Below are 14,612 nucleotides of genomic sequence, written 5' to 3' on the forward strand. Positions count from 1 at the left end.
CCATTTTTTAACGAACGCCAAACGAAAACTACAAAACAGATCAAAAAACTTTTTTTTACTGATTAACAGCTGAATAGCCAACTATCAAATAACAAAATGTGTTTTACATTTATACTACGTCTGCAAACCTAAAAATTCAACTGAAGCCATATATGTGTGAAACCCGCAATTACTTAGCTGCCGACCCAATAATATAAATGGCAGATTGCCCTCAACATAAATCAGGTGATTAAGGGTGGCCTAAGGGGACAGAAAATTCCAACAGGTCCCGGTCTCAAGGCCTCTGAGGGAGGAGTTGGCCAGGGGAGTCTCCACAGAGGAAGTAGTGCGGCCCTTCCCTTGTGGATGGGAAGGATCTGGAACAACTTGGAGGAAAGACAGCCTGGGCAGGACTTGATGATTGTGGGAAAGTGTGCAAAAGTCCTAACATGTTGCCCAGCGCGTAGTAGATGCCTGGAATATCTTAGTTTTTATTTCTCTAGTCCCTGGAGGTTAATGTTAATCTCAATAACACACGCCTCTGCGATGGTACCCAGTGTGGCCTTTAGGCTAATCCACAAATAATCCCTGCCCCCCTCCTGGGCCCACTTCCTCTTGTTTTCAGTGTTTCCCCTAAACATCCGACTGCCTCACCCTCACTTCCCTCCATTATAGAAATGCAACAGAGGGATAGGCATTCCAATAATTGAAATAGTTTCTGTTCTCCCAGAAACACAATACCCTAAGTTTTCTGTCCCACATGCTTGAAACATCTTCTTGAAAGCATTTTGTCTTCAGAAGCATCTCTGGGGTACCATGTTGGGGCCAACGTCTTTAAACTCTGCAGCAGTGAGTGAGGCACATGTCTACAGAGCCTCCCATCCACACCAGTAGTTCCCTTTCTGGGGAGCTCTAACCTGCACAGGGGCATTGGCAGGTGCCACCATTGCTATATCGTGGGCAGCCACTTTCCTGAACCAGGAAATGAGGTTGATCCCCCAGCAAAGATAATATTAGAGAAAAAGTAACTCCTCAGATCTGTCCTGCATTTCATGATGCTGATGCATCTTATCGATGCCAGGAGTCTCCAGGTTCACGAGAGATGGACAGAGAGGGCCGCTGGACACTGCAAGAGCTGGTCATGGAACCTGATCATCTCCCTACCAGGTAGTTGGTAAACTCTCTACCACCAGGTGTCTTGGTCATTTCCTCTTCATAGCTCATTGCCACATCACAAGTCACCACCGTGACTATCTTGTCTGCAGCACTAAGCAGGATGATGCCATGGTCCTTCAACAGCATCCCGAGGTAGTCAGTAAGGCCAAGGCCAGACAAACTAGCTGCTGGAGGCAGACAGTAACCTTCAAAGATAGGCACACACTGGGTAATCGCAGCACCTGACTTCACCACAAAGCCAGTTGTGAAGCCAGCAGCAAAGAAGAGCCAGCAGCCCATGGATGGACACAGAGAGACTCAAAAACACTTCAGCGATCTGCTGTCAGTTGGCCAGTGGGCTCAGTGCTGGTTCAGTAATCAGGACAGGGCTTTCACTTCAGGTTATGGTCGTAGATCTGTTTCCACATGACCTCCAGAGCCCCTAGGAAGTAATGAGAGCATGCTCCACTGGGCAGCTGACCGACAGTGAGCTTCTCCGTCCTGGGCTGGTCACCCCAACATGGCTCCAGCGTGCCCTCTGCACCCAGCTCTGTAGGGCAGATGTGTGGGTAGGAGAACTGGGGCTCCTGGGACCCAGCAGGCCCACCTGGACAACTCCTGAGCCTAGTGTATCACCACTGGTAGCTGGTAGTGGTAGCTCTCATGGCCACAACACCACCTCTGGTTGGTGGCCCAGCTGTTGGCCACTTCTGCCTCCTGGCTGCAGTCAAGAGGGCGGAAAGTGTGCAGGGTGCAGGGGCCTTACAAAGTTCCAGCGTTGCGTGGGGACTGCCGGCCTGGAACACTGCGTCACAAAGACCTCCCCTGCCAAGTGCCCACCGCACCTGCGACACACAGTGCGATCTGACGTCCTGCTCACCGCGGCCTCAGCACGCCTTCTCCATCTCCTCTCTCTCCGCTCAGACACTGACCACCGCTGGCCCGCGGGGCAGGGATTATGGGGTGCCAGGTGAGGGGCTGAGGGCGCTTGGAGGGTGAGCGGAGGAGGGTGAGGGACTGCTGAATTGTGGGCCGTGGGAACAGCTCAGCCCTGGGACACTCACTTCCTCCGGCCAGCATCTGACCTTAGCCCCCGGGTTATCATCCGAGATGCTGAAAGGGCAGCAGAAAGTGGGAGGAAGTGGCAACAGAGAGAGAGAGAGACGAGGAGCTGGACAAGTTCATTTCAAAGTCCGTTCCAAAAACATCTGACTTCGTTTCTTTACATTGTCAGGAAGGCTTTTAAAAAGCCCAGCTGCCTCTTATTAATCCTGTTTGGGCTGCTCCCCTTCCCGCCAGCCTTGCTGCCGGCGGTGCCAGCATAAACGGCCCGGTGGAAGCGGAGGGCATGCCGAGTGATGTCAGCGCCGGGGTCTGGCCCTCAGATCTCAGCCCAAGCAGCTGAGAACACAGCTCCTTGGTCCCCTTCCAGGGAGGATGTAAAATACTCCACCGACTGCCCTAGATTGCTCGCAAGGCTTTGGGGGGACCCACGGGATGGAAGGGAGGGCCTAGGGTGTCTTCTCTGTATGGCCTTTGGGGTACCCTATAGACCCCAGGCCTACAAATAGCTCTCAGCCTGAGACAGGGAAAGGAGCACGGGTCTTAGGCATCACAGAGCCTGAGGTTTGAATGCAGACACTCACAGCTGTGTGATCCTGGGCTCGCTAAGTAGTCTCTGAACAATGTTTCCGCAAGAGTATGATGTGAATGATACCCATTATCCACCTAAGAGGGTTGTTGGGTTACAATACATTTCTTTATGTAAAGAACCCAGCACAGGCAGGGTCTGGTGCATAATGGAGGCTCAAAAATGTTTTCTCACTGCCTTCCTCCACCCTTTCTTCTCTTTCTCCCTCCTCTTCCCTCTTCTCCTCCCTCCCTCCCTCCCTCCTTTCCTTCTTCTCCTTCAGAGGAAGCTAACCCCTGTCTGTGGGAGTGGGAGTGGGATGGGGTGAAATCAATGAGGAACATGCCCTTTCTCATTGTGCAAACCTCGAAAATCAGAGGAACCAGGCACCTCTGGAAGGTGCGGTACTAAGGGGAGGCAGAAACCAGAAAGGCTGGTGGGAAGCTTGCACAAAGAACACAGGTGCTCATAGTCATTCTCCAGGTCTCCAGGCAGCTGCTCCTCTGCCTGCAGCTTCTCCCCTCCCCCGCCAAGATTGTGATGTATTCTGACACCTGGCAACGTGCTGAGAGTGGGCACTTGGCACATTGTGCAGTGAGACCCCTTAGCCCTTTTTCCTGCTGAGCCTGCTCAGTGTGGGCAGCCAGGTGAGGGGACTGGACATGGTGTTCTGGGAAAGTTGGTGCTCCAGGTGAAAGACCAAACAGAATGACAGATCCCCCTCAAACTCTGGTGGAGTTTACCAGGCAGTTAGGCCTGTCCATGCATAAAGAACCTCTAATAAATGTTTAGTTCCTCACCATTAGGTCAGAAAAAAAAGGGGTTAAGCCTCACTGAAGATTTGAGGCAGGATTATGATGGTTAAGATGGAGACCCTGATAAAGAAATGAATGGAAAGACAAAGGCAATGGAGGGGACATAATAAAAATTTGAAGTACACTGATTAATGCCATCTAAGAGATAAGAGGAAATACATCTCTGAAATAAAAACAGTGTTATATAAAGAAACTTTCAGAAGATGGAAAGGGGCTTTCAGACGTTAAAATATGATAGCAGAAATTCCAAGTCTATAGGTAATGTTGAGAAGACCTCCCAGGGTGTTGAGCTAAAAGACAAAGTTAGGAAAAATAGAAAAGATGGGAAAAGTAGAGAATCAGTCCAGAAGGTCCAACATCTGACTATTAGGAGCCCAGAAAGAAAGAAGAAAGAAGACAGAGGGAATTAATTATCAAAGAAAAGGGAAGCATATTCCTGAAGTCCTGGGTTTCTAGTCTGAAAGGGACCAGCAAATGGCTAGCATAATTAATGAAGAACAGTTCTCATGCAAAGCACATTATTATGAAATATCAGGATCCTGAAGATAGAACTTCCCTAAAGCTACCAGGCAGGAATGCAGCAGGTTATATACAAGGGACCAGGAGTCAGAATGGCAGAAGACCTCTCAACAACTTGGAGATGGTATAGCAACACCTTCAACATTCTGAGGGAAAATGATTGCCAACCTAAAGCATTGCTCCTAACAAAATGATCAGTTAAGAGTGAAGGTCTAAAAAAAAAAGTGCCTTCCTTGCATCCCTTTTCAGAAAAAAACTATTGTAGGATGTTTTGCACCAAGATGCAAATGTAAAGCAAGAAATAGGAACACTTAGAATCTAGGAATTAGAGGCAAAAAAACCTAGGGAAGTAAAGGAAATTAGTGGATGATGGTGAAGGGAAGCAAAGAACAGCAGTTGGTAATGGCCTGGAGAGAGATCCTTCCATATAAAAGTGATGATGGAAGGATTATATGAGAAGAACATTTTAAGTAATAGATTTCCTGTTGTTTTTTTAGAAAGTGAGGGGCTGAATTAGAGATAGGTAGACAGAAAGATAGATTGAAAAAAGAGAGGTAATTATGTAAAACAAAATGTGTACAAGAAAAAGCATAGCCAAAGTACACTATGTGTATGAAAAATATAGATATATTAACATATATATTGGATAATAATTTCACCACCAACTAGATGTAACTATATGGGGAGGGTAGCGGGACGGGATAGGGCTGTTTGTATGCCTGGTGGGGATGGTGAGGGGCTGGTAAAGAGAACTGACATTCATCTTCCATGGTAGGAAGATAAAAGATAATCTCAAAATTAAAAAAGTTAAAATAGAGTATACATAAGCTATTTTGAAAAAAATGGGGTTTACAGAAAAATATTTTAAAAATGAGTAAGCTTTATAGCATTGTTTGATTTTAAAAGCTATGCTTATGCATTACTTTGATTAAAAAATGGGTAGTGAGGAATGTTTATTGCACAACTAAGCTGTGAAGACCATCACCTGGAAGTGGGGTCTTGAGTCATGGAGACTTTTTTTTTTTAAGATGAGAGAGGCTCAGGTGCATTTAGAAGCTATATTCTAAGGGGAAGGATAGAGAGACAAACAATGCAGAAAAAAATAAAAGAGAATTAATGCTATAGGCATACAATTTAAAGCAGAGGTAGGTAGATTGACTTTATTTATTTATTTATTTATTTATTTATTTTATTGACTTTTTACAGAGAGGAAGGGAGATAGACAGAAACATCGATCAGCTGCCTCCTGCACATCCCCCACTGAGGATGTGCCCGCAACCAAGGTACGTGCCCTTGACCGGAATCGAACCCAGGATTCCTTAGTCTGCAGGCCGACACTCTATCCACTGAGCCAAACCGGTTTCAGCTAGACTGACTTTAAAAGAAAAGTTCAGGGAAGGAAGGGTAGGTATAGGCACAGACATATTTGGGAAACGGAGAGAGCTCCCACTCAAGGGCATCGATTTTCTTTGTAAACTAAGAGGCATAATGAAGATGTTGTTATGGAGATGGTGTGAGGAGAGTGTTAAAGTTAGGGTTAGTGTTAGTATTAAAAAAACGTTGGGATCATTATTACCGAGATGATAGGCCCTGGAGTGGGTATGGGCAAGAATGGAAACTATGCATTTGGCAAATCTTTCCAGTTGTGAATTTTCCCTAGTAATCTCTGCAAACCTGGGGAACATGGCTGGTTGGGATATTGGTGTTTGCTAGATGAGCATTGAGCAACGATAGGACAAAGAAGCTGAGGGGGTTGGCATTCTGCTGCACAGGGTCTAGACTAGACAAGGGAGGAGGTGAAATGGAGAAGTATGAACAGACTTGAAGAAAAAGCTTCAAGAGCCTGGGGCACTGTGTGAAGCTGGGAGTAGAGTAGGAAGGGAGCTTCAAGGAAAAGGTGTTTTCACTGGAGGTGGATCCTAGAGTCTAAGACGCTAACATTTTGGCAGTTCCCATGTGGACAGTTGACCGGGGGCAATGAGGCCAGGATTCTGAACAGGCTGACCCCCAAGATCAGAGCAGGATCCTTAAGGTGGAGATAGCCAGTTTCAAAGTCTGATGAGTGTCCTGAGAATTACTAGGAGATGAGGACATGAGCGCTATGAGGAGAGGCAGAGAGTGGTGGAACCAGACAGCATGAGAGTCCAAAGGGAGGGTCAAAACTCATAATGAAAAGATGAACAAATCTAGAATATGGGGCATGGAAATAGGTGCAGTCCATGTTCCAGAGGGCTAGGAGGAAAACGATATCCTGACAAGGGTATCGATGAGGCAAGATGATGGGAGGAGCACCTTTCAAAGATGTAGACGGGATTTCCAGGGGCTGGGTAGTATTGGGAGGGAGGTTAGCAGGAAGCAGATGAGCTAATTGTGGTGCAAAGGAGGATACACTGTGGGTGGGGGTCTAGGATGGATAGTAGGCATAGAATCATCTGGTTTTAAGAGTTTGATTTAAAAACTCTGATGCAGAAATGTTTTCTTTTATTGGAAGAGAAACAGATCTCCAGATGAGGTGGAGAGAAGGGTAAAGTGTAAAGCGTTGCCTAAATCTGGCCCCAAGGAACTCCCAGCATGGAAGATAAGCAAACACATTCTACAGATGCCAGAGAGGAGAGAGATTCTGCGCTGCTGAGCTGGCTGGAATCCAACCAGTCCTCTCAGTTTAATACTTTTTAAATGGTTAACGCAACGCTAGCAGCTTCTGATAAGCATGACTAAGCTCAGCTTATTCAAGGACAGGGTGTTTCTAAGAATCTTGTCTTTCTCCAGGACTAAGGTCAGGCTGGGAATCTTAGGATGGTATTTTCTTGAGGTGGGATTCTAGTCAAATGAAGTTTGTCATCTTCCGGAACTGCTCCACATGTAGCCTCTTAAATTTACTCTCTGACTCCCAGCATTTGGTATCTTCCAGGGTTTACTTCACAGCATCCTACCTTTTCCCACCCAATTCTCTGACTCCTGAGCCCTGCTGGAGCTAATTATACAATTGGGTGCATTAACAACTTACAAATTTACAAGGGCTTACTTCCTATGTTATCAAGAAAAACTGAGGCCAAAACATATGACTTTCTTGTAAATCTTTCCAACTTTCCCCCAGCTATATTTAGCTTGCTATTTTCTGCAGTCTTAGGGCTTACTTGTGCTTCATGTTCAGGTTCAACAGCTTTGCCAGTGGTGTTATCTATCATAGCTGGCACTGCTGTCTTAATCACCCCTCCTCGATTCTCCCAAGCTTGGTTACTGTCTTCAGTCATTCTCTCTCAACAGTTCCTTCCTTTCAGTCCATAAACATAGTTAATTCTTATTCTAAAAACACCAAGGTCCCCAAAATTCTCCCTTGATGTCTGTCCCATCCCCCCTCTTCTGAAGACTGTCACTGACATTGCTTTTTTTTTTTTTTTTTTTGGCAACCATGTCTTCCTAATGGCTGTATCCAAAGGATTTTTGTGTATGTCTTGAGTTTTCTTTAGCTTTCTTAAAGTATGGTGCTTTTGGCTTCCAGAACTCTACAATCTCCTGATTTTTCTTATACCTCTCCCATCATTCATAAACTGTCTCCTTTAGGAGCTCCTTTTCTGTCCACCTTGTCAGTGTTTGTGTTTCCTTGGGTCCTGTCCTCTGCCCACTGCCTTTGTTCCAGGAAGAGCTTATCCAGACCCAGAGCTTCAGTGACCACCTAGATGCAGGCAACTTCCAGGTCTCTTTAGGGACCACCAGGTGTGCTGCATTTCTACTTGCATAGACAACTCCCATAGACACCCCAACCCAACCTCTTGAACACTTGACTCATCTCCATAAACCATCTCTATCCCCAGGAACTTGAAGGCCACGTGTGTCCCTCTCTCACACACATCTATACAATCCCCAAGACCTGACAAGTTTTCTTTTTAATTAATTTTTGAATTTGTTCCCTCATCTCCATTCCTGTTATGGACAACCTAATTGTTAACTTTCAAAAATTTTATTGTAACAATTTATTGACTTCTCTCTCCCTGTTAAATCCACTCTTCACACATCTGCCATAGTGATATCTTTAAAACACTAATAGCTCCACATTGTCTACAGGAGAAAGTTCAAGCTTCTCAGCACAGAATGCAAAGCTCAGCCCAAACTAGCCTCTCCGGCCCTTTCTGCCTCAGCAGCCCTTCCTTCCTTCTCACCTGCCGCACGGTGATATCTAACAATACCAGCTAGCTCAGCATTCTCAGCCCATGCCAGGCTCTTACTTTTGTTTAGATTGTCCACTCTGTGAAGATGGTCCCTTTCCCTCACCTGACCCTCCTTTGAATAATTCATACTCATCCTTTAAGATCCAGGTCAGGTGAACCTTCTCCAGGAAGCCCTCCTTGAGCCCTTAGGCTCCTTCTGCCAAGAGTCCTCCAGTGTCTGTATACATGAGACACTTGGTGTAATAAAAACAACAAGGACTTTCAAGGAAGACTCACCTGGGGCCTTTGGACAAGATACTTTCAATTTTGAGCCTCAGTTTTGGGGATGATAATATTATTTAATTCATGAGGATACTGGAAGGATTATCTTATATAATATATTTATAGTGCCAGATATATAGTAGGTGCTTAGGAAATGGTAGATATTCTTATTATTTTGCACCTACATTATTGTCTCTACCACAGTATTTTATATAATCTGGGTGTAGGAGGGACCTCTTTTCATCCTTTTTAACTGTTATTAATGCAGGAAGGATTACCTGGGAATCTAGTCTTACTGCCTCTTGGACACAAGGCTTTTCTAAGCAGCTGTCACTAATAAACGGTGACTTTGCCTTGTGGAGAGGTGGACATTGAGGGGTAAGAAACGGATGCCCCTTCAGCCTGGGCTCTACCATGTGACTGGGGGCAGTTTCCGTGTCTTCCTAGAGTTTTTTCAATCTTCTTCAGAACAAACACTGTATCACAGAGGAAAAATAAGAAGTCTTTTATTAGGGGCTGTAGAGCTATCAAAAGAACAGGACAAAGCAAACAGAATGGAGATTATATCTGTATCTAATTTGCGTGTTCCCTTGTCCATGCCCGGGAAGGGCGTTACAAATGGAAGACTTTGAAAAGAGGATGTCCAATGTGGCTGCTTCCTGTCTCCCAACCTATCATCTCCTCCATTGCCTTCATAATGTCCCCTAAGCCTGGGCTCCAATTTCTTTTCACAGCCCCACCCTGCCCCACAGGAAGTGTGCCCTGCCCTCCTGTGCTTTACAAATTGGAGCACCTCTTGCTTTGGCTGGATGCTGATGGAGTTGTCCCAATTTTTTTTTATTGCTACCGCTGGTTGGAGTGAAGATGGTTCTAATTCTCCAAATATGGGTGGAAGTGTGTGCTCAAGTTTCAGTGTGATCTCCCCACCAGTTTAAACTAGAACCAAGCTCACCTTGCCAAGGTAAGCAACACAATTAAGGCTTATTTGAGGAAAATCTATTCCTTCTCCAGTATCTTGCAAAACCAATAAAACCTACCATTAGTTTGTTAAGCAGCATTCTACTATGGTAGTTACAAATGCCCTCAAGCCTTGACCAGTTGGCAACAGATTTAAAAAAATATATATTTTATTGATTTTTTTACAGAGAGGAAGGAAGAAGGATAGAGAGTTAGAAACACCGATAAGAGAGAAACATCGATTCAGCTGCCTCCTGCACACTCCCTACTGGGGATATGCCTGTAACCAAGGTACATGCCTTTGACCGGAATCAAACCTGGGACCCTTCAGTCTGTAGGCCGATGCTCTATCCACTCAGCCAAACCAGACAGGGCTGGCAACAGATTTTATTAGATTTTTCTTAGTTTCAAAATGCCATCTCCATGAAATGAGGGAAGAGGGGTTCCACTTAATGTTGACACATACAGTGATCCTTTAATGCCTTACTGTGAGCTTCTTGAGAGCAGGGGCCCATTTTATTTATCCTGGTACTCTCAGTCTCTCTCACAGTGCTGGCTGGCCTCATAGAAGGCTTTCTATGATTACATGCCTATGGACTGTGCCAAGGCACCCCAAAGTTTAATGAGAATTCTGTTACCTTTTGTTTCTTTTGTCAGTAGTGTAAGTCAGGTTTAGAGCATAGATTCACATGGGTTCTCATCCAACACAGGTCTCTCCTTCCTGAAGGTTCAGCATCAGGATGTGTGGGGCTTTAGGATGGTACATCAGGCCTGTAGTACATTTCAAAGGCAGGGGTTGGCAAGTGTTTATTTGAGGTCTTACCATTTGCTTGCCAATGTGTTAGATGCTGGGATTACAGGAGGTGAGTGAGAGATAGCTCTCCTAAATTTACAACTTCGCTTAAAATTCTTAATCTCTGGCTGTTGGCAGAGTCAGTTTTAACAAAAGGAGGAAAACATGGTGTGATTTTAGAGGAACTCTCTCTTGCTCTAGCCTGACATTTAGAATGGACTTTAGAGTTGTATTATAATCACTTCAATCTCTTTTATGTACAGCCTACTGGACAGCGAATACACACTGGTGTTTCACACTCTTGTACAAAAAAGGAGTTGAGAGCAGTCTTCAATTTGGGAAGAGGGAATACAATGAAGCTCTTTAGCTACTGTGTTGGGAGAAAGGGGATGGTGCTAATGCGGGCAGGGACGAGATCTGGAGGCAGTGGCTGCAGTGACTGACTGGAGGGGCTAAGCAGAGTTTAACAGTCATTGGGGCTTCAGTTCTCCACTCACGAGTGGGTTGATCTCTGGTAACACCCCTAAAATTTTCATAATATAACTTTAAAAATCTATAACGTGTAAATTATAATATTCCATTTGTAAGAGTTATTGTTTATTTGTTCCTCACCTCTATGATTTGCCTAGATCTGTATGACTTGTGGGCAAAGGCATTATTCTCTGCTAAAATGAAAATACTCTTGGATTAAGGTATAGAAAACTATTATTGACCATTGGCATATTGGTAGGAATTAAAAAAACAAACAAACACAAAACACCTGTCACCTCGGAAAATAGAGCCAAACTCCAGGAAATGCATTCCCTGCATTCCCTGCTAGATATGTTGAGAAGAGATGATAGTTTTTTTTTGTTTGTTTTTTGTTTGTTTTTTTAAATAGATTTAAGCCTGAATTTGTTCTGCAGTGAGGAGAGGACTTAAGGAAGGAAGGAGGACTCTGCACATGGGATGAGGGGGATCCTAAAGTTTGGGATGGGAATTTGAAACTTGCTGTCATGCCTCTTTCATAGTTTGGAAGGCTCAGTGCTCTATCTATCTATCTATCTATCTATCTACCTATCTAATCTATCAATAATCTATCTACCTATTTCCTATCGTTTATCTATTATCTCTAGATCTATTTTAAAAATCTTTTACATTGTTTGAGATCCACATAAAAATAGAAGTTGCTTTTATGAGGATGTCTACTTCAATCAAAGATAGCATTTTTGCCTAGAGATATATAGAGAGATAGATGTAGAGATAAGGATAGAGAGGGAGAGAGTGAGAGAGAGAGAGGAAGGAAGGGAGAGAAGTAGGAAGGGAGAGAGAGAAAGAAGAGGGGGCAGAGACAGGGGAAGAAAAGAGAGGGGAGGGGGAAAAAAGAAAAGAAAGGAAAGGAAAGCTATATTTGATGGTCAATGTTAGATCAAGAACAATATACCCTATCCTGGTCTGAGAGCAACTTTTGTTCACTCGTAGGTGCCACATTTTAAGGAGGACATTGGTAAATCTGAGAGTAACTAAGGCTTGAGAAGACAGTTAAATTGCTGAAGGAACCACGGATGTTTAGGTTGGAGAAAACCTAACCACCACATGAAAGGTGTTTTCGAACATCTGAGGCAGAGTCTTGGGGAGAAGAAGCAGGGCTTGTCCTCTGTGTGAGGGAACTCTGGGAAAGGAAGAATCAGTGTCTGCTGGTCAGAGTCTCCCCCTCCCCAGCCCCCCAACTCAGGTGCAGGTCATGGAGGCCTGGCTGGTTAGGGGTGCTCCTCTCTATGGGGAGTCAGGCTAAATGACTCCAAAGCTCTCTACTGAGTCTAAATAGTTAACAACTAATTGCTTTCTTGTAATGAGAATTAGACCAACCTATTATTAAATACTACTTTAGAATCCTGTTATAAAAGCACTGGATGTGCATTATGAAATGTTTGGGAAGTAACATTATAAAGATGTAGAAAAAGTGAAATATATAATCAAATTTTTCAATATTTTCATATGTAGATTCTGGATTTCTTATTGTTTGTGGTGATAACTTCTTACCTCCAAAATTATATATAAAAACTAGCATTTGTCTTTTTGTTATGCTTCATTTTTCACTTTACTTTCATTAATATTGGAGGCATTGGTTCAAGTACCTGCCCCTCCACGCAATGGCTACTTGTTTGATTACATACTAAATATTTATCTTCTCAAAACAACAACAACCAACCAACAAAACCCAAAGCAAAAACAAACAAACAAACAAAAAGTAGAAAAAGTATTGCTCATTTCCTACCTGATGATAACAACTACTAACATTTTGACATATTTACTTTCAGTTTTTTTTTTGGTTTTGTTTTTTTTCACATTTCAGGCAAAATAGAAAAGCAAATGAAATCTGTTTGTGCTCCTGCTTTCTCTTTGGTTTCTGTATCCTTCCTTTCTGCTCAACCTTCCTTCACTCAGTTGCTTCATACTTCCCTCCACTAGCCCTCTTTCAACTTGCTCTTGAAAAGGATCACATTCCTTTTAAAAATGTTTTGTTATGCTACATCAGTGTCATTTCTACCAAAAATATCTGCATTCTAACCCTTATTCTTGACTATAGAAATAAAGGTTTTGTTCTCATTGAGGTCATTCCTCAAGCACCAGTAGCCAGTGGGTAGAGGCAGTACTGAGAGATGCCAGGATCCTCCCATGAGTCCCTAAAATGATGATAATTATCGCTCCTGGGTGCCATACTCCATACCAGCTAGCTTCAGTCTTCACAAGTAAGCCATCATTTCTGCCAGTCAAGGCCATTACTTACAAATAACAGAATATACTCCAGCTAGTTCAAGCAGAAAGGGATTTATTAAAGAATGCTATGTACCTTACGAAATCTCTGGAAGGGCTAGACAGCCAGAGAGGATGTTATACAACTGAGAACAATGCATCCAGGACAGCAGCTAGGAGCCACACCATGGAACTGTTCTAGAAAAAACACCACTGCTGCCACCACCCTCCACCTGGCACCAATCATAGTTGAGACTGGATCCAGAAGCTCCACTGTAGCTGCCCCAGAACCAAATACCTCCACCCCCCACACTTGCTCCCAAATTTATCTGCTTGCACTCAGCCATTGTTGCCTTCTACATCCAAGTTTTGGGTGGAGCTGACTAGTCACTTGCCTTAACTGTGCTACAAAGCAGTCTGGGAAGTGTAGTGTTTTTATTTTACTTTGGGAAGTTGTATTAGAATTCTCCAAAGAAACAGAGCTGATAGCATGGAAATTGATCTATCTAATTATCTATCTATCTATCTATCTATCTATCTATCTATCTATCAATCATCTATCTATCAATCATCTATCTAATCTGTCATCTAGCTACCTAGCTACACACAGTTGACCCTTGCACAATGTGGGGGTTAGGTGTGCCAACATCCTGCACAGCCAAAAATCCACATATAACTGCAGGCATTTCTCCACATACACAGATTCTTAATCTTGAAGTTGATTTTTGAAAAATTCAATTTTGAGCTTATGGGTCAATTGAAAAAAATTCACCTATATGTGGACCTGCTCAGTTCAAGCTGGAGGTGTTCAAGGTCAGATATATATATATATATATATATATATATATATATATATATATATATATATAAGAGAGAGAGAGAGAGAGAGAGAGAGAGAGAGAGAGAGAGAGAGAGAGAGAGAGAGAGAGAGAGAGAGGTGGATTTGGTATATTCTGAGGAATTGGCTTGTGCAATTGTGGAGATTGAGAAGCACCAGGACCTTCTGTCTGTGAGCTGGAGACTCAGGAAAGCCAATGTTGTAGTTCAGCCCAAGCTTAATGGCCTGAGAACATACAGGAGGCATGATGGCATACAGAGAGGCAAATAGTGAATTCTCTCTCCTTCCACCTTTTTGTGTATTTGGACCCTCATCAGATTGGATGAGGCCCACCTACATGGAGAGGGGAGAGTCTGCTTTAGTCAGTCTAATCTCTTCCAGAAACACCTCACAGACGTGCCTGGAAATGAGGTTTAACCAGTTATCTGGGCATCCCCTGACTCAGTTGCATTGAGACATAAAATTGACCATTATAAGAGAGATTCAGAGCTGGAAGTAAGGACATGCAGAGAGGGCATTCCTTGGTTCATAGAGGTCACACCGATGAGTTTTAGGGATCAAGTACTAGGCTCAGAAACCAGAGTCTGAGTCTTTGATGTACCTTCTGGTGTCTGCCTGTGATCTTGGACTTGAGGCAGGATGGCCTCTGGTTTAGAGCTGACTATCTACTAGTCCAGTGGTTGACAACTCATTAGTCAACAGAGCCAAATATCAACAGTACAATGATTGAAATTTCTTTTGAGAGCCATATTTTTAAAAC

At 43.7% G+C, this 14,612-nt stretch overlaps 1 pseudogene across 1 annotated transcript; it reads right to left on the bottom strand.

Annotated features, from left to right (window-relative positions):
* Nucleotides 1-813: 813 nt before the first annotated feature.
* Nucleotides 814-7,246, bottom strand: LOC311623394 (actin-related protein T3-like; annotated as a pseudogene). The gene is made up of 2 exons: nucleotides 7,236-7,246; nucleotides 814-1,855 (listed from the first exon to the last, which is right to left on the bottom strand). The product of its transcript is annotated as an actin-related protein T3-like (transcript).
* Nucleotides 7,247-14,612: the final 7,366 nt, after the last annotated feature.

The sequence above is a fragment of the Pipistrellus hanaki genome (genome assembly GCF_964339955.1).
Source record: "Pipistrellus hanaki genome assembly, chromosome: 5".
Lineage (NCBI taxonomy): Eukaryota > Metazoa > Chordata > Mammalia > Chiroptera > Vespertilionidae > Pipistrellus > Pipistrellus hanaki.